Source organism: Ailuropoda melanoleuca, unplaced genomic scaffold (assembly GCF_002007445.2).
Source record: "Ailuropoda melanoleuca isolate Jingjing unplaced genomic scaffold, ASM200744v2 unplaced-scaffold9836, whole genome shotgun sequence".
NCBI classification, from domain to species: Eukaryota; Metazoa; Chordata; class Mammalia; order Carnivora; family Ursidae; genus Ailuropoda; species Ailuropoda melanoleuca.
The window spans coordinates 102,768-124,361 of record NW_023255365.1 but is presented as its reverse complement, the minus strand read 5'-3'; the positions used below and the strand labels follow the sequence as shown (position 1 = coordinate 124,361).

The 21,594-nt window shown below is 40.5% G+C and overlaps 1 protein-coding gene across 1 annotated transcript in view; it reads right to left on the bottom strand.

Moving 5' to 3' along the window:
• Positions 1-21,114, bottom strand: part of LOC105234440 — an 82,592-nt gene extending 61,478 nt beyond the window's left edge. The window contains exon 1 of the mRNA XM_019792858.2: positions 20,663-21,114. The gene's annotated coding sequence lies outside the window, so the exon portion shown is untranslated. The remainder of the gene's footprint in view (positions 1-20,662) is intronic.
• Between the last annotated feature and the right edge of the window lie 480 nt (positions 21,115-21,594).

The window sequence follows — 21,594 nt, the reverse complement described above, 5'->3', positions numbered from 1 at the left end:
TAAGGACTATTTGTTCCAGTTCTTTGAAAAATGTCCTCGGTATTTTGATCGGGATAGCATTGAAAGTGTAGATTGCTCTGGGTAGTATGGACATTTTAACTATGTTAATTCTTCCAATCCATGAGCATGGAATATTTTTCCATCTTTTTATGTCTTCCTCAATATCTTTCAAAAGTGATCTATAGTTTCTAGCATATAGGTCCTTTACGTCTCTGGTTAAGTTAATTCCAAGGTAACGCATGGTTTTTGGTGTTATTGTAAATGGGATGGATTCCCTAATTTCTCTTTCTTCAGTCTCGTTATTCGTGTATAGAAATGCAACTGATTTCTGGGCATTGATTTTGTATCCTGCCACCTTACTGAATTGTTCTATAACTTCTAATAGTTTGGGAGTGGATTCCTTTGGGTTTTCCATATAGAGTATCATGTCATCTGCAAAGAGAGACAGTTTGACTTCTTCTTTGCCGATTTGGATACCTTTGATCCCTTTTTGTCTTCTGATTGCTGTTGCAAGGACTTCTAGTACTATGTTGAATAATAGTGGCGAGAGTGGGCATCCTTGTCGTGTTCCTGATCTTAAGGGAAAGGCTTCCAGCTTTTCCCCATTGAGAATAATGCTTGCAGTAGGCTTTTCATAGATGGCTTTTATGAGATTGAGAAATGTACCCTCTATTCCTACACTCTGAAGGGTTTTAATCAGGAAAGGATGCTGTATTTTGTCAAATGCTTTTTCTGCATCAATTGAGAGGATCATATGGTTCTTGAGTCTTTTCTTGTTGATATGATGTATCACATTGATTGATTTGCGAGTGTTGAACCATGCTTGCATCCCAGGTATGAATCCCACTTGGTCATGATGGATAATCCTTTTAATGTACTGTTGGATTCTATTAGCAAGGATCTTGTTGAGGATTTTGGCATCCATATTCATTAGAGAAATCGGTCTGTAATTCTCCTTTTTGAGGGGGTCTTTGCCTGGTTTGGGGATCAAGGTAATATTAGCCTCATAGAATGAGTTTGGTAGCTTTCCTTCTGTTTCTATTTTTTGAAATAGCTTTAGGAGAATAGGTATTATTTCTTCTTTGAATGTTTGGTAGAATTCCCCAGGAAAACCGTCTGGGCCTGGAGTTTTATTATTTGGAAGGTTGTTTATCACTGACTCAATTTCTTCATAGTTAATTGGCCTATTTAAGAAATCTATTTCTTCCTGTTTCAGTCTTGGTAGTTTATAGGTTTCCAGGAAGGCCTCCATCTCTTCCAGATTGTTTAGTTTTTTGGCATATAGCTGTTGATAAAAGTTTCTAATAATCCTTGCAATTTCAATGGTGCTGGTCGTGACCTCTCCCTTTTCAGTCATAATTTTAATAATCTCAGTCCTTTCTCTTTGTTTTTGGACAAGTTTTGCCAGTGGTCTATCAATTTTATGGATTCTCTCAAAGAACCAGCTTCTAGTCCTGTTGATCTGCTCTACTGTGGTTCTGGTCTCTAATTCATTGATTTCTGCTCTAATCTTGGTCAACTCCTTCCTTGTCAGTGGGTTAGGCCTGTCCCTCTGTTGCTGTTCCAGTTTCTTGAGGTGAGAATATAGAAACTGCATTTTAGATTTTTCTATTCTTTTGAGTGAGGCTTGGATGGCTATGTATTTCCCCCTTAGGACTGCCTTTGCAGTATCCCATAGGTTTTGGACCGTTGTGTATTCATTCTCGTTGGTCTCCATAAATTGTTTAATTTGTTTTTTGATTTCCTGGTTTATCGAGTCATTCTTGAGCAGGATGGTTCTTAGCCTCCAAGTGTTTGAGTTTCTTCCAGGTTTTTCCTTGNAAACCACAAATAACATGAAAAAAAAAAGAAAGGCAGAGAGAAAAATCTCCAGAAACAATTACAAAAGAAGTAATACAATGACAATAAATACATATTGATCAATAGTTAATCTGAACGTAAAAGCACTAAACACAACAATCAAATGATATAGGATGCCAGAATGGATTTAAGAAAAAAGCACCCATCTATATGCTGCCTTAAAGAGACTTACTTTATAACTAAAGACACTGCAGATTGAAAGTGAGGGGTTGAAGAAATATTCATTATGCTAATGGACATCAAGAAAAGCTAGGGTAGTAATACTTATATCAGACAAAATAGATTTTAAACAGAGGCTGTAGCAACAGATGTAGAAGGGCATTAAAGGGACAATCCAATAAGAAGATATATCAATTGTAAATATTTATTCCCCCAACATGGGAGAACTCAGATATATAACACAATTAATAACAAACATAAAGAAACTCATTCGTAATAACAGAATAATAGTAGGGACTTTAAAACCACACTAACATCAATGCACAGATAATCTAAGCAGAAAATCAACAAGGAAACAATGGCTTTGAATGACACATTATATCACATGGACTTAACAGATACATTCAGAATATTTCATCCTAAAACAGCAGAATACACATTCTTTTCGAGTGCACATGGGACATTCTCCAGAACAGATGACATACTAACTCACATGTCAAGTCTCAAAAAGTACAAAAAGATTGAGATTATGCCATGCACAATTTCTGACCACAATGCTATGAAATTTGAAGTTAGCCACAGAAAAAGTTTGGAAAGAATACAAATACATGGAGGTTAAACAGCATACTACTAAGCAATGAATGGGTCAGTGTTTGTGATAGAAGATGACGGAGTAGTAGGGGGACCCTACACTTGCCTTATCACTGAAACACAGATAGATAAATATCAAAATACTTTGAACACCTAACAAATTAATTTGAGGGCTGAGGGAACAAACAGCAAAACTAGAGGGAGGAAAGAGGACATATCATGGAAAATAGGATGAGCAAAGACACAATTTGTGGGAGAAAAGAATCATGGGTGCTATGGAGGGGAGGAAACTCTCATCATGGAAAGAAGAGAGAGAAAGAGAGAGAGGGAGAGAGAGCAGTGTGCAAACGATTGCACTAGAAAAATACTTCCCTAAAACCATTGATAGGGAAAACAAGAGGGGTTGATTACTGCAAGATTTTATAAGCAGCAGAGCTCAAAGTCTGGACTTTTAGAAGTCCACACCACTGCTGGTGTTGAGTCTGGCAGGTGTAGCAGTACTCCTATGGAGAAAGAAGGCAGAGGCAGGGGATATTAGCTGGGCTTGAGAAAAGCATAGAAGACACCAGGTAGTCCCTCACCACAGTGATAAAAGACCTAAAAACTAGTCAAGCCAAAATAAAATAATTCTATAACTGAGACACAAAACCGACTGGATGTAATGACCACAAGGACGGAGGACACAGATGAAGGAATAAGCTATATCAAAGATAAAATTATGGAAAAAGTGAAACTGAAAAGAAGAGGGAAAGAAAAATGTTGGGTCACAAATGCAGACTTAGGGAACTCAGTGACTCTGTAAAACATAATAACATTTGTATCATAAGAGTCCCAAAAAAAGAAGGAAGGGAAAATGGGGAAGGACGCTTATTTGGGGAACCTTACAGCTGAAAACTTTCCTAATCTGGGGAAGGAAAAGACATCCAAATCCAGGGGGCACAGGGAACTCGCATCAAAATCAACAAAAGCAGACCAACACCAATACATACCATAGTAAAATTTGCAAACTACAGAGATAAGGAAAAAAATCCTAAAAGCAGCAAGGGAAACAAAATCCCTAACCTAAGGGAAGACAAATAAGGTTAGCAGCAAATTCATTCACAGAAAATTGGCAGGCCAGAAAACAGTGGCACAATATATTCAACATGCTGAATGGGGGAAAAAAGTATGCAGCCAAGAATACTTTATCCAGCAAAGCTATCATTCACAATAGAAGGAGAGATAGCTTCCCAGACAAACAGAAGTAAAGGAGTTCATGACCATTGAATGAGCCTCCAGGAAATATTGGAGGGGACGCTTTGAGTGGAAAAAAGAAGACCAAAAGAAATAAAGACTAGAAAGGAACAGAGAAAATCTCCAGAAACAATGACTTTACAGGTAATACAATGGCACTAAATTCATATCTATCAGTAATGACTCTGAATGTAAATGGCTTAAAGTCTCCAATCAAAAGACATAGGGTATCACAACGGATGACAAAAACAAGACCCATCTATATGCTGCTTACAAGAGATTCATTTTAGACCTAAAGATACCTACAAACTGAAAGTGAGGGGATGGAGAACCATTTATCATGCTAATGGACATCAAAAGAAACAAAGAGTAGCCATACTTGCATTAGACAAAGCAGATTTCAAACCAAAGGCTGTAACAAGAGATAAAGAAGGGCACTATATCATAATAAAGGAGTCTATCAAACTAGAAGATATAACAATTGTAAATAATTATGCCCCAAATTGGAAGCACGCAAATGTATAAATCAATTAATAACAAACATAAAGGAACACATTGATAGTAATACTATAACAGTAGGGGAATTCAACACCACGCTCAAAGCAAAGACAAATCGTCTAAGCAGAAAATCAACAAAGAAACAATGTCTTTGAATGACACAGTGAACCCCACAGCCTTAACAGGTATATCCAGAACATTTCATCCTAAAGCAGCAGAATACACATTCTTTTCAAATGCACATGGAACATTCTCCAGAATAGGTCACATACTAGGTCACAAATCAGCCCTAATCAGATACAGAAAAACAGATCATACCATGCATATTTTCAGACCACAAAGCAATGAAACTTGAAGTCAACCACAACATAAAATTTGGAAAGACCACAAATGCATGGGAGGTGAAAGAACATCCTACTAAAGAATCAATGGGTTAACCAGGAAATTAAAGAAGAAATTTAAAAAAATACATAAAGGCAAATGGAAATGAAAACACAACAGTTCAAAACCTTTGAGATGCAGCAGAAGCAGTCAGAAGAGGGAATTATATAGCAATGCAAGCCTACTTCAAGGAGCAAATAGTGTGTAACACACAAACTAATCTTACACCTAAAGGAGCTAGAAAAGGAACAGCCAATAAAGCCTAAAGCCAGCAGTAGATGGGAAATAATAAAGATTAGTGCAGAAATCAATGATATAGAAACAAAAAAACCCACAGTAGAAGAGATCAATGAAACTAGGAGCTGGTTGATTGAAAAAAATAAATTGATAAACACTTAGCCAGACTTAAAATTAAGACTAAGGACCCAAATAAATAAAATCACGAATGAAAGAGGAGAGATAATAAACAACACAAGAGAAATACAAATCATTGAGAGACTATTATGAAAAAATTATATGCCAACAAACTGAGCTATCTGGAAGAAATGGACAAATTCCTAGAAACCTACAGTGTACCAAACTGAAAGAGGAAGAAGTGGAAAATTTGAACAGACCCATCACCAACAAAGAAATCAAATCAGTAATCAAAAATCTCTGAACAAACAAAAGTCCAAGGCCAGATGGCTTCCCAGGAGAACTTTAACAGTCATTTAAAGAAGAGCTAATAACTATTCAACTTCAACCATTCCAAAAAATAGAAATGGAAGGACAACTTCCAAACTCATTCTATGAGGCCAACATTACCTTGATCCCAAAACCAAAGACCCCACTAAAAAGAAGAATGGCAGGCCTATATCTCTGATGAATGTGGGTGCCTAAATTTTCAACAAGACACTAGCAATTCAAATCCAGCAGTACATTAATCATTCACCTCGATCAAGTGAAATTTATTCCGAGGCTGCTGGGGTGGTTCAACATCTACAATCAATCAACGTGATAAACCAGAGTAATAAAAGAAAGGATAAGAACCATATGATCCTCTCAAGAAATGCAGAAAAAGCATTTGACCAAGTACAGCATCCATTCTTGATAAAAACCCTCAACAATTAGGGATAGAGGGGAGATATGTCAACATCATAAAGGACATATACAAAAGAACCCACAGATAATATCATCCTCAGTGGGGAAGAACTGCGAGTTTTCTTTTAAGGTCAGGAACAAGACAGGGATTTCTACTCTCACCATTGATATTTAACATAGTATTGGAAGTCTTACCTCAGCAATCAAACAAACAAAAAAAAGGCATCCTTTGGGCAAGGAAGAAGTCAAACATTCCCTTTTCACAGACAACATGATATTCTATGTAGAAAACCCAAAAGACTCCACCAAAATATTGCTGGAACTAATACAGGAATTCAGCAAAGTTGCAAGATACAAAATCAATGTAAAACAATGTGTTGCATTTCTATATACCTGTAATGCAGCAGCAGAAAGGGAATGAAGGACTTGATCCCATTTACACCAGCACCAAAAACTATGAGATAATTAGGAAGAAACCCAACCAAAGAGGTAAAAGATCCGTATTCTGAGAACCATAGAACACTTATGAAAGAACTTGAAGAGGACAGAAAGATTTGGAAAACCATCCCATGTGCATGGATTGGAAAAACTAATATTCTTTTTAAATTTTTTATTATTAAATTGGCCACCATACAATACATCATTAGTTTTTGATATAGTGTTCAATGATTCATTAGTTGAGTATAACACCCACTGCTCATTACAACACCTTAATACCCATCACCAGGCTTCTGCATCACCCCACCCCTCTCCCCTCTGAAACCCTCAGTTTGTTTCCCAGAGTCTTTCATGGTTTCTCCTTCTCTGATTTCTGAAACCTCTCAGTTTTCCCTTCCTTTCCCTAATACCCTCCGTGTTATTCCTTATGTTCCACATATGAAAATTGTCTTTCTCTGCTTGATTTATTTCACTTAGCATAATCCCCTCCAGTTACATCCATGTCAGTGCAAATGGTAGGTATTCATCCTTTCTGATGACTGAGTAATATTCCATTGTATACATGAACCACATCTTCTTTACCCATTCATCTGTGAAGGGCATCTTGGCACCTTCCACAGTTTGGCTATTGTGGACATTGCTTCTATGAAAATTGGGGTTCATGTGACCCTTCTTTTCGCTACATCTGTATATTTAGGGTAAATACACAGTAGTGCAACTTTGGGGTCATAGAGTAGCTCTATTTTTAACATCCTGAGGAACGTCCACGCTGTTTTCCAGAGTGACTGTACCAGCGTGCATTCCAACCAACAGTGTAAGAAGCTTCCTTGTTCCCCACAAGTTTTTTTGAAACAGCTTCAGAATAATAGGTATTATATCTTCTTTAAATGTTTGGTGGAATTCCCCTGGGAAACCATCTGGTCGTGGACTCTTGTTTCTTTGGAGGTTTTTGATTACTGCTTCAAATTCATTACTGCTTATTGGTCTGTTCAGATTGTCTATTTCTTACTGTTTCAGTCTTGGTAGTTTATAAGTTTCCATGAAGGCATCCATTTCTTCCAGGTTGCTTAGTTTGTTGTCATATAGTTTTGGGTAACAATTTCTTTTTTTTTTGCCCTTTTATTTTTTTATTTTTTTTATTATATTATGTTAGTCACCATACAGTACATCCCTGGCTTCTGATGTAAAGTTCGATGATTCATTAGTTGTGTTAGTTGCGTATAACACCCAGTGCACCATGCTATATGTGCCCTCCTTACTACCCATCACCAGTCTATCCCATTCCACCACCCCCCTCCCCTCTGAAGCCCTCAGTTTGTTTCTCATAGTCCATAGTCTCTCATGCTTCATTCCCCTTCTGATTACCCCCCTTTCTTTATCCCTTTCTTCTCCTACCAATCTTCCTAGTTCTTATGTTCCATAGATGAGAGAAATCATATGATAATTGTCTTTCTCTGCTTGACTTATTTCACTTTCTAATAACTGTTTCTATTTCCTTGTTCTTAGTCATGATCTTTCCCCTTTCTTTCATGATATTATTAATTTGGGTCCTTTATCTTTTCTTTTGGTTAATTCTGTCCAGTGGTTTATCGATCTTATTAATTCTTTCAAGAACAAGTTTCTAGTTTCTTTGATCTTTTTTTACTGTTTTCTGGTTACTATTTAATTGATCTCTACTCTAATCTTTATTATTTTTCTTCTCCTGCTTGGTTTAGGTTTTATTTGCTCTTCTTTCCCCCACCTCCTTTAGGTGTAAGGTTAGCTTGTGCATTCTGGATTTTTCTATTTTTTTGAGTGAGGCTTGGATGGCTATGTATTTCCCCTGTAGGACTGCCTTTGCTGTATCCCATAGGTTTTGGAACAATGTGTTTTCCTTCTCATTGTTTTCCATGAATTGTTTAAGTTCTTTAATTTCCTGGTTGACCCAAACATTCTTTAGTAGGATGGTTTTTAGCTTCCAAGTGTTTGAATTCCTTCCAAATTGTTTCTTGTGATTGAGTTCCAGTTTCAAAGCATTGTGGTCTGAGAATATGCAGGGAATAATCTCAATCTTTTGGTATCAGGAGACCTGATTTGTGACCCAGTATGTGGTCTATTCTGGAGAAAGTTCCATGTGTGCTTGAGAAGAATGAGTTTTTTTTTAAAGATTTTATTTTTGCTTATTTGACAGAGAGAGACAGACAGAGAGAGAGGGAACACAAGCAGGGGAAGTAGGAAGAGGAAGAAGCAGGCTCCCAGCAGAGGAGCCTGATGTGGGGCTCAATCCCAGAATGCCAGGATCACGCCCTGAGCCCAAGGCAGACGCTTAATGGCTAAGCCACCCAGGCGCCCCAGAATGAGTTGTTTTAAGGTGGAATGTTCTGTATGTATCTACAAAGTCCATCTGGTCCAATGTGTCATTCAAAGCTCTTGTTTCTTTGTTGTTCTTCTGCTTAGATGATCTGTCCATTGCTGAGAGTGGAGTGTTGAGGTCTCCCACTATTAATGTATTATTATCTATATGTTTCTTTATTTTGGTTAACAGTTGACTTATGTAGTTGGCTGCTCCCATGTTGGGGGCATAGATATTTACAGTTGTTAGAACTTCTTGTTGGATATACCTTTATGTATGATATGGTGTCCCTCTACATCTCTTACTACAGTCTTTTGTTTAAAATCTATTTTGTCTGATATCAGAATTGCTACCCCAGCTGTCTTTTGAAGTCCATTGTCATGATAAATAGTTCTCCATCCCCTCGCTTTCAATCTGGAGGTATCTTTAGGATCAAAATGTGTCTCTTGAAGACAGCATATGAATGGGTCATGTCTTTTTATCCAATCTGCAGCACTGTGATGTTTCATGGGAGCATTTAGGCTATTCACACTGAGAGTGACTATTGAAAGATATGAGTTTAGTGCCATCATATTGCCTGTGAAGTCCCTGTTTCTAAAGATTGTCTCTGTAAATTTCTGGTCTATATTACTCTTGGGGTATTTCTTCTTTTATAGAATCCCCCTTAATATTTCTTGCAGGGCTGGCTTGATGGTCACATATTCTTTCAGTTTCTTCCAGTCTTGGAAGCTCCTTGTCTGTCCATCCATTCTGAATGACAGCCTTGCTGAATAAAGTGTCCTCAGCTGCATGTTCTCATTTAGTACCGTGAATATGTCTTACCAGCCCTTTCTGGCTTGCCATGTCTCTGTGGACTGGTCTGACGTTACTCTGATGTCCCTCCCTCTGTAGGTTAAAAAATCTATTCCCCCTAGCTGCTTTCAGGATAGCTTCTTGGCTCTATGATTTGCAAGTTTTACTATTATATGCCATGGTGTTGGTCTGTTTTTACTGATCTTGGGAAGGGTCCTTTCTGCCTTTTGGACACTAATGCTTATTTCTTTCCCAGATTAGGGAAGTTCTCAGCCACGATTTACTCAAATATAGCTTCTAGTCTTTCTCTCTCCACCCCCTCAGCGATCCAAATAATTCTGACATTGGAACATTTCATGGCATCATTGATTTCTCTAAGTCTGTTCTCGTGGGCTTCTAGCTGTTTATCCCAGTCCTCCTAAGCTTCTCTCCTTTCTGTCATCTTTCTTCTAGCTCACTAATTCATTCTACTGCCTCATTTACCCTGGCTGTTAGGGTATTCAGTTTAGACTGTATCTCATTCATAGCGTTTTTAAGTTTGGCCTGATTAGATCTCATTTCTGCCCTTAGGGATACTATATTATCACTAATATTTTTCTCAAGCCTAGATATCGACTTCATAATTGCTATTCCGAAGTCAATCTGTGACATCTTGCTTATATCCATATCCATTAGGTCTGTGGGGGAGGCCATTGTCTCTTGTTGTTTTCTTTATTGGGAGCTCCTCCTCCTAGTCATTCTATTGAGAGGTGGTTGAGGGAATGTGTACAGTCCAAAGTATTAACCACAACCTAACCGAGATGCACCTGTTTTGTGGGGAACCTAGGGTTGTCATCCTCTTGTTCTCTTAGCCTGTCTTCTGTGGGAGGGGCCTGCCACACTGTTTCTCAGGCAACCCTGCTCAGGCAGAGTTGCTCTGCCCCCTGTTGGGGGGCTGGGTTCAGTGGTAACAGGTTTTGGGGGCTTTTGTTCTCTGGCGGCTTTCTGTGCCTCTTCTGAGTGAGGGCAAATATGGCCGCACCTGAATCTCTGTCCCAGAGGAAAGAAATTGCCATCTGCTCTTCACTGAGACCTCCGGAACACACAGTCTCCATTTCTGTATGCGCTGCTGAAAACCACAGTGTCTTGCAGTGGTGTGTGCCAATAGCAACTCTCTCAGAGGTCAACTCCATGTCCAGGGTGTGTCTCTGCTGCATCTAAAACTGTGAGCCACCCCGGGTTCACCTGTGCACCCCTGCAGCTTCTGGATCCTCTCTGGGCCCTGCTCTAAAGCCCTTCCCAGCTGCTACTGCTCTGTGAGTTTTTGCCTGGCCCCCGGCTCAGGAAGCTTTTGAGCTCTGGTGTTATATCACTTTCCAGGCTCCAGCTTACAGATGCTCCCTTCCCGTTCTGTTTATCTTCTGATATCTGCCCAAACACTCACAACCCCACCCTTCCTACTTCATTACCATCAGTTTTTCTGCTTGTAGAGAACCAGATATATATTCTTACATCTCAGGCTGAATTAGTGGGTGTTCAGAATGGCTTGGTAGATATCCACCAGTTGAAACAGGGTCTCCTACTCCTCCAACATCTTGCCTATTTCCTCCTAATATCATTAAAAATATCTACAGTATGAAAGAAATTTACACATTTAATGCAATCCTTATCAAAATACCACCAGCATTTTTCACCAAGCTAAAAACTAACAACCCTAAAATGTGTATGGAATCACAAAAGATCCTGAATAGCCAAAGCAATCTTGAAACAGAAAACCAAAGCTGTAGGAATCACAATTCCAGACCTCAAGCTATATTACATAGCTGTAGTGATCAAGATAGTATGGTACTGGCACAAACACAGAAACATAAATCAATGGAACAGAATAGAAAACCTAGAAATAGACGCACAACTGTATTCACAGCCAATCTTCAACAAAGCAGGAAAGAATATCCAATGGAAGAAAGACAATGTCTTCAACAAATGGTGTTTGGAAAAAGGACAGCAACATTCAATAGAATGAAACTGGACCACTTTCTTACACCATACACAGAAATAAATTCAAAATAGATGAAAGATTTAAATATGTGTTAGGAAACCATCAAAATCCTAGGGGATAACACAAGCAGCAACCTCTTTGACCTTGGCCATAGCAAATTCTTACTAGACATGTCACCAGAGGCAAGGGAAACAAAAGCAAAAATTAATTATTGGGACTTCATCAAGATAAAAACTTTTTCACAGAAAAGGAAACAACAAAACCAGAAGGCAACCTTTGGAATGGATCAGATATTTGCAAATGACACATTTGATAGTGTTAGTACCCAAAATCTATAAAATACTTATAAAATTGGACACCCCCCAAAATAAATAATCCAGTTAAGAAATGGGCAGAAGGCATGAATAGAAATTTTTCTGAAGAAGACATCCAGATGGCTAACAGACAAATTAGATGTTCAACATCACTCATCATCGGGAAATACAAATCAAAACCATAATGAATACCACTTCACACCCGCCAGAATGGCTAAAATTAACAACACAGGAAACAAAAGATGCTGGTGAGGATATGGAGAAAGGGGAACCCTCTCACACTGTTGTTGGGAATGCAAACTGGTACAGTCACTGTGGGAAACAGTATAGAGTTTCCTCAAAAAGTTAAAAATAGAACTGCTCTTTGACCCAGGAATTGCACTGCTCCTTATTTACTGAGGACACAAGATACAGAAATACTGATTCCAATTGGCACACGCTTCTTAATATTTATAGCAATATTATTAGCAATAGCCAAGTCATGGATATAGCCCAAATGCCCATTGACCAATGAATGGATAAAGAAGAGGTGGTATATATGTATACAATGGAATATTACTCAGCCATCAAAAGAATGAAATCTTGCTGCATGTAATGATGTGGGTGGAGCTAGAGTGTATTATGCTAAGTGAAATAAGTCAGTCAGATAAGAACAAATACCATTTGATTTTGCTCATATGGGGAATTTAAGAAACAAAGTGGATGAACATAGGGGATGGAAAAAAAAGGGAGGGAGGGAAACCATAAGGGACTCTTAACTATAAAGAAGGAACTGAGGGTTGCTAGAGTGGAGGTGGGCAGGGGATGAGCTAAATGGGTGGTGGGTATTAAGGATGAACACTGGGTGTTATATGTAAGTTGGTGGATCACGAAATTTTACTCCTGAAACTAATATTACACTATGTTAACTGACTAGAATTTAAACAAAAAAACTTGAATCAAGAAAATAAAAGAACAAGGAATTAAAAAAAGGAAAGTAGACCAAGTCATCAGGGATGGGGGATGGGAGGAGAAGAAATCCCATATCACAGGGCCTAGTACTTTCCCATCAGCCCTTTGCCTTCTCTTGCAGGCTGAAGAGGCCACAGACACCTGTCCTGCATGTTCAGAGAAAAATCTATACACCCTTGCTACCTTCTCAGGAATCTATCAGGAACCAGTAGAGATGGACAGAGAACCTCTGCCTACCAGCCCCTGCACTGCTCCAGGAACCTTTTTATTCCCTCTGTCCTGATGGCCAGCTGTCCTCTGAAACTCCAGCTATCTCTTTGTTCACCCTACCCCACTCCCAAATCTTGCTCTTCCCCATCTCTTCCTCATTTTGTTCCATAGGAGTAAAATGGGAAGTGTAGGGAAGGCAAATGTGCCTTCATCACTGTTTTGGGACTGGGGAAAAAAATGGAGGCTCTTAGGGAAACCAGGCTTTAGGATTATTTGAGTTGGACATTGATCATGACCTAAGCTCTGTAACTTACATTCTCTGGTTGTCCAGCTCTATCCCCAACTTCCAACATCCTCCCATTACCAAGGCCATTAAAAACAAAGAACTGACTATACAAACTCATACTTTTGGCTTCAATGTTCTCAAACTGAGGATCATTCCTTCCCTATTCATCCTCATCTTCTAACAGCCCAGTCCCTGACCCCCTGAACCCTAGTCTAGTTTGCAGAATAATATCAATGAAAGCACCAAGGTAGCAACAATCAGGTTGTGTATGGGGTGGTAGGGAATGTGAGGAAGAAGAGAAGAAATGGTTTGTTGGTGGGGGCCTACTTATGGGAGACAAAAGACACTGGGTAATGACTCTGATCACTGCCTCTGATGAGTTGTTATGAGCAGTTTCTCTCTCATTCAGAGGGCAGCTCTGAAAGCTCAAGGATAAAGAGCAATTTAAGAACTCCATCATTTTCCCTTTTGTGAGTACCTGTGTCGCTCACTGACTTTCATCCCACTTCCCCTCACCCCATCTTTCTTCCTCCTTTTTCCTCCCCTTTGTTTCTCTCCTCAGCCCTTAACTGGCCATTATATGGATTGAAGAATAGTTGAGGGGAATTTAAACACACTGAATACAGTTTTCCTTTTCTGTTGTTGTTTTTTTTTTTTAACCAGGAAAGTTTCTTTCTGGAATGGACCAGACTGTGTTGTTTTATTTGAATGTGGTGCCTAATAAGGCTATCTAGAGTTCAGCTGCATTTTACTTGAATGTGATCTTCAATTAGTTTTTCTAGGATTCAGTTGCCCTAATAAAAGAATGAAGAAATGGGAGAGATAGGACAATTTAGAAGGGTGCCTTAAAGGTTGGACTGAGAGTTTGGTTTCAGGTACTAGGCAAGGACTGGCACCATCTGCTAATGGGTCCCCCAAACCAGGAATGACTTCAGATAATAACTGTAAGCTAGTTATAAACTCTGAGAATCAAACTCAGAGAATGTGTAGCAAATCTCTGTGGGCCACTTATGCCACTAATGATACCCCTCCCACCTTATAACCCAGTAGGTCCTGGCCTGTGAGCTTCCGTAAAAGACTATGGGAAGTCAGGTTGTGCCTCCTTTCTTCACCCATTGGTCCCTGCTTGCACAGCCCTCAACTGGGGCTGCTGAAGGAGAGAGGTTAGTCTGTGGGAATTATCAATGACCTTGGTATCTGTGCACAAGATCCAAAAATAGCCGGTCCCAGGAGGCAGGCCACAGACCCTGGATGAAAAGTGGAGGGAACACAGGGGCTGGGAAAAAAGTGTGATGCAGGACCTACGAATAGGTAGGAAGGAAGGAAGAGCCATGTTTTGTGCATCTATCCTGGCTTTCACCTAGAAAACAGTGGTAGTGGTACAGTTACCTAGAGGGATAGATTCATAGAACTACAAGGACCCTTGGAGATTATTTAATTTATTCTAGACCATCCCTTGGGCACCAACCCAGTAGCTGATCTCAGAGGAGTTCCACTGTTAGCATACTGGGCTTTCATGGAAGTTGTCCTTGTTGAAAATCACAAATCTAGGGATGCCTGGGTGGCTCAGTCAGTTAAGCATCTGCCTTCAGCTCAGGTCATGATCACAGGAACCTGGGATTGAGTCCCGCATCAGGCTCCTTGCTCAGTGAGGAGCCTGCTTCTCCCTCTCCCTCTGCCTGCGACTCTGCCTACTTGTGCTCTCTCTCTCTCCATCAAATAAATAAAATCTTAAAAAAGAAAACCACAAACCTAGTCCAACCCAGGGTTACAGATAGCAAAGGACGGCCCAGAAAGAACTCAAATTGCAGAGTGCACAGAAAGCTTGTCCAAGGTGACATAACAAAGTAACTTCACCCATATTACATACAGAATGACTCTGGCAAATCAGCAGCCCTCGAAGCATTAATTACACAACAATAGCTCTGTGGGTCCCAACCATAGACACCTCCTTGCCTCCCTCAATAAGCTATGATCTGTATATCACCTCTCTCAGAGAAAGTATATCTGTCAGCACTAAACACATCCCAGGTTGTTCCACACTTCTCCCTGTGTCTATTGCACTCCAGCATGAAATCGTCAGATAATCCAGGGATCTCAAGACAGATAAGGAAATTCCATTATTTAAGTGTGTGTATCTGTGCTTATTTTCAGCTTATTTCTATTTCCTCATTTCCTAAGCAGTAAAGGTTAAGCCAAGCAGGAGAAGAGAAATAAAAAAGATCAGAGCAGAGATCAACGAATTAGAAAGCAGAAATATAATAGAGCTTATCAATGAAACAAGAAGATGAATCTTGAACAAATGAATAAGATCAATAAACCACTGGCCAGACATATCCAAAAGAAAAGAGAAAGGACCCAAATTAATTAAATTATGAATGAAAAGGGAGAGATCACAACAAACACCAAGGAAATAGAAACAGTTATTAGAAATTATTAGCAACAACTATATGCCAAAAAATTAAGCGAACTGGAAGAAATGGATGCCATCCTGGAAATGTATAAACTACCATGACTGAAACAAGAAGAAATTAGCAATCTGAACAGACCAATAATCAGTAACAAAATTGAAGCAGTAATCAAAAACTTCCCAAAAAACAAGAGTCTAGTGTCTGATGTATTCACAGGGGAATTCTAAAAAATATTTAAAGAAGAAATAATACTTATTCCCATGAGGCTGTTTTAAAAAATAGAACAAAAAATAGAAACTCGCTCTATGAGGCCAGCATTACCCTGATCCCAAAACCAGGCAAAGACCCCATCAAAAAAGAGAATTGCAGACCAATATCCCTGATGAACATGGATGCCAAAATATTCAAAAAGATCCGAGACAATAGGAACCGACAGTAGATTAAAAGGATTATCCATCCAGAGCAGGTGGGATTTCTCCTTGGAATGAAAGGGTACCTCAACATTCACAAATCAATCGATGTGACAGAACACTTTAATAAGAAAAGAGATAAGAAACATATGATCCTCTCATGTGATGCAGAAAAAGCATTTGACAAAATACAGCATCCATTCCTGATTGAAACCCTTCAGAGTGTAGGGATAGAGGGTACATTCCTCAAATTCATAAAAACCATCTATGAAAAGCAAACAGCGAATATCATTCCCAATGAGGGAAAGAAAAGGAACATCACAGGCCCACTCTCACCATTGTTGTTCAACAGACTACTAGAAGTCCTAGCAACAGCATTCAGAAAACAAAAAGAAATAAAATATATTCAAATTGGAAAAGAAGAAGTCAAACTCTCTTCACAGATGACATGATACTTTATGTGGAAAACCCAAAAGACTCCACCTCCAACTTACTAGAACTCATACAGCAATTCAGTAATGTGGCAGGATACAAAATCCATGCACAAAAATCAGTTCCATTTCTATACACTAGCAATGAGACTGAAGAGAAATTAGGGAATCAATTCCGTTCACCAAAAACCATAAGATATTTTGGAATAAACCTAACCAAAGAGGTAAAGGATCTATACTCTAGAAACTACAGAATACTGATGAAAGACATTGAAGAAGACACAAAAACACAGAAAAACTTTCCATGCTCATGGATCGGAAGACTAAACATAGCTAAAATTTCTATGCTACTCAGAGCAATCTATACTTTCAATGTCATCCTGATCAAACTTCCAATGTCATTTTTCAAAGTGCTAGAGCAAACCATCCTAAAATTTCTGTGGAACCAGAAAAGACCTTGAAGAGCCAAGGAAAAGTTGAAAAAGAAAAACAAAGGTGGGGCCTTCACGTTGCCTGATCTCAAGATATACTACAAAGCTGTGATCACCAAAACAGCATGGTACTGGCACAAAAACAGACACATAGATCAGTGGAACACAATAAAGACTCCAAAAATGGACCCTCAAATCTATGGTCAACTAATCTTTGACAAAGCAGGAAAAAAGATCCAATGGAACAAAGACAGTCTTTTCAATAAATGGTGCTGGGAAAATTAGAAAGCTATATACAGAAAAATGAAACTCAGCCATTCTCTCACACCATACACAAAGATAAACTCTAAATAGTTGAAAGACCTCGATGTGAGACAGGAATCCATCACAATAATAGATAAGAACATAGGCAGTCTCCTCTTCGACATAGACCACAGCAACTTCTTCATGACACATCTCCAAAGGCAAGGGAAACAAAAGCAAAAATGAACTTTTGGGACTTCATCAAGATGAAAAGCTTCTGCACAGCAAAGGAGTCAGTCAACAAAACAAAGAGGCAAATCACGGAATGGGTGAAGATATTTGCAAAAGACACTACAGATAAAGGGCTGATACCCAGGATCTATAAAGCACTTCTCAAACTCAACACCCAAAAAACAAATAATCAAATCAAAAAATAGGCAGACGATATGAACAGACACTTTTACAATGAAGACATATGAATGGGTAACAGACACATGAAAAAATGATCAAAATCATTAGCCATCAGGGAAATTCAAATCAAAACCACACTGAAATACCACCTTACGCCAGTTAGAATGGCAAATTGACAAGGCAGGAAACAACAAATGTTGGAGAGGATGTGGAGAAAGGGGATCCCTCCTACATTGTTGGTGGGAATGCAAGTTGGTACAGACACTTTGGAAAACAGTGTGGAGGCTCCGCAAGAAGTTAAAAATAGAGCTACCCATGACCCAGCAATTGCACTACTAGGTGTTTACCCCAAAGATACAGACATAGTGAAAAGAAGGGGCACATGCACCCCAATGTTCATAGCAGCATTGTCCACAATAGCCAAACTGTGGAAGGAGCCGAGATGCCCTTCAACAGATGACTGGATTAAGAAGATGTGGTCCATATATACAATGGAATATTACTCAGCCATCAGAAAGGATGATTACTCAACATTTGCATCAACATGGATGGAACTGGAGGAGATTATCATAAGTGAAATAAGTCAAGCAGAGAACGACAATTTTCATATGGTTTTACTTATTTGTGGAGCATAAGGAATAGCAGGGAGATCATTAAGAGAATAAAGAGAGAAATGAAGGTGGCGGAAACAGAGGGGGAGACGAACCATGAGAGACTATCAACTCTGGGTAACAAACAAAGGGTTTTAGAGGGTATTGGGGTGCGGAGATGGGCTAGCCTGGTGATGGGTATTAAGGAGGGTACATACTGCATGGAGCACTGGGTGTTATAAGCAAAGAATGAATTATGGATCACTACATCAAATGCTAAAGATGTACTCTTTGGTAACTAACATGTCATAATAAAAATTAAAAAAAAAACACAAAACAGAAAAACCCAAGGGTTCCAAACTTCTTGTCCTGTGTATTTTTTATTGTTTCACATGACTTCTGCCTTCTCTGCCCCCCCCCCNCCCCCCCCCCCCCCCGTGAAAGGAAATTTCTGCCTTGTAATTTCTTTCAACAGACTTACAGAATCCTAAGTGCAGGAGCCTACATTATTCAGTCCTCTCTGGTCTCATCTCCAGTTGCTTAGCACAATGCAGCACACCAGCAGATTCTTCACAGTAAGCCAGGGTAAATGCCTTGGCATTAACTAGAAAGCAACACAGCTGCCATAGGAAAATCCAAGTGAGGTCAAAGAGGGCCCTGAATTTTTAACCCTTCAGAGACCTTGACTGTCTAGAAACACTGCAGCCATTGAAAGCCTATTTTTGTTGAATGGACATCAGTCATATCTTAGTCAAAGAAAGAAAGGAGTAGAGTGGCATTTTAGTTCCCCTGTAGCGGCCCATTTTCAAGATGTTATAAAGCTCTGATTCTACAACTCTCATAAATACAAACGTGCAAGAAACCACAGCCTAGTTTGTTTTAATTTTTATTTTCACTGGTCTAATGGGTCTTTTGAGATACCCAGTGAAGTCCAACTTTCTGGTTTTACAGATGGGGGACTTGAGGCTCAGAGAGATGCTAGGACTTCCCTAAGGATACAACATAAATGGGTTACAGAATCTCTCAATTCCTTGTGCAAACTTCTTCCAATTCCACAAAATCAACAAGTGGTTGTCATCAACCTCATCTTAACCTGGGATCAGAAAGAGCTCAGCGTAGATTAGCAGTGTCTCCTTTCACAAGGAGGGGGCATATTTCGTTTGTTTGTTTGATAGGAACATCCTGTGACTATCAGGCACACACGCACACACACACACACACACACACACATCCCCTTCTTGTCAAAGGAAGGTGTCTCCAGCTGTGCACACTGAACCAATCTAGACTTTCAAGAGCTCAGACTTCCCTCAAGGTGTCCAGCTGGAACAATTATCCTGGAGTTAAATGCGCATTTTTTCCAACCTATTAGTTACCCAGAGAAGCTGCTTTTGCAGGCTTCCTGTGTAACCATTTCTTGCTAAGCCTGAGCCTTCAACCCAGGGAATCAGAGTGGTATAGTGAAGAGTCTGGACATGAGATCCCCCAGGGTGTCAGATTCTTTCTGTTCTTTAAAAAACAAACAACAACAAAAACCAAAACAAAAAAGCAAAAAAAGCAAAACCTGACGCCTTAATTTAGGACTCAGAATGCTCAACGTCTGAAAATGCCTATTAGCTTTATAGTACAAGTTCCCACATGAAGTTTGATTATCCCTCACAATATAGCAATCAAGTGGCTCTTTGACCTTTTTTGTGCTTAGGGGCTTCTAGTGACCCCCCACTACTTCCAGGCTATTCCATTTTATCATTGATACATCCAAGCCTTGCTAAAGTTAAGTGGGATAATTTGTGTAAAATACTTAGTAAAATGCCTGATACACAGTAAAAGCACTCCTTCCTCCCTATTAAAAAGGGATTCCTTATAGTAAGCTTAATTCTGCCTCCTGGTGGCTTCCAACCTGTTGAATTCAGACCTATCCTGGTTTCTTTCTGGGCCACACAAGACAAATGCAATTCTTTTTCACATGACAGCTTTGTAGACATTTGAAGAGAGTACCCCTGCCCTGCTTTCCTTTACCCACCATAATTCACTGTAAGACTACTCTCCATCTATCCAGATTTCATCTTCCTGCTGTGGCTTAAGGTTGGCCTCACTTTCCACAAAATCATGGCATTTTCACCAGAGGCTGTCACCAAGTCTCTGCCTGGAGAGTTGGGCCTACAGAAGTGCTCTTACCCTGTGGCATCCAGCCCCTTATACCACAAGCAAAGAGTGATAGGAGCTCAACACCTCAAGGCAGCCAAATGGTGAAATGTCATGAGATTGGGGCCCTTATGGTAGCCAACAACTTTCTTCAGCCATTGGCAGCTTCTGCATCCCCTGCCCTTGGCTCGGCAACATCCCCACCTCCTCTCTTCCCCATTCTGCTATCCCATCCCCAAGGGAGGACTCTTCAGGAGTGGGTAAGATTTTACACCACATCCTTAAATCCGTTAACCTCCCTTGGTGTACCATGCAAACTGGTTTTTGGCCCATAAGTCTCACCAGGTGGGCATCCCCGCTCAACTCTCTACTCTGGCATGCCCCAGGATATCTCCAGTCTCTGCCACTTTCTCCAAACTGTTGGCATAATTTGGCTGTTCCCTTAGGGGCACAGGCATTGGTTTGGTTAGGAGCAGGCAGCAGGATTTACCTTGTGAGCAGGAGTGGCAGAGCTCGGTGGGATGACTGGACCCGCAAGTGGAGGGGCTCTGCACCTAGGCTGCACTTTTTCAGACAAACTGTGCCACGATTAGGTCCCACGTCCTGTGCAGAGTGGGGCCGGATGGCCACACTGACTGGAGACCGGCCGCTGACACGAAGGTGGCTTCAGAGGGAGTGCGCCTGCTGCTGAGCACTGGTGGGTGCCTCTTTGCCACCCCAAGCAAGAGAGCTGCAGCGTTGATGTGATCCCCCCTCTGTCCCACAGCCACACTTCCTGGGGCCGCGGCAGCGCCAGCAGAGATGCACACGGAGCCAGCTAGAGGTCAAAGAGACCTTTATTCAAAGGAGCCTCCCCCAGCCGCTGCCTCTGGCCAGCTACTTGCTGTAGGGGTGGCGGGTTCCTAGGGTCACAATTGACGGAAGATGGAGCCTAAGAGGCAAGCGAAGGGAAGGGTGGGGCGTGGAGAGGGGGAAGGGCCCCAACTCTTTAGTTCAGATCTGAAATCTGTGGCCAGGCAGGAGGAGGCTGGCCAAAGGCCAATGCAAACTCCTTCTCATGCTCCCCGGAAGAGATCTTGGAAACCTCTCTATTCCAGGAGGGTAGGCTGGCGCGTCCCAGCAAAGGTGAGCGCCAGGGCAAGGGTGTGTCAAACCCGGCTGCTCTAGAGGGAGCTTATTCCTTGCCCACTACGCCCCCCTCCCCCAACCCCGTACTGTGACTGCCTGTTCTCTTCAGGCAGTTCCACCTGGTTGGCCAAACTACAATTTGTAACCCAAACATTCCATAGGCCAAATTACAGAGCTCCCAGAAACAAATGGCTGGGATGGCGACTTAAGGGGTACTACCCTTTGCAGGTCAAGCTGAGGGGCCAGCACCCCCACCCAAGGGCCACACGGACCGCCACACTGTCACCTGGGGCC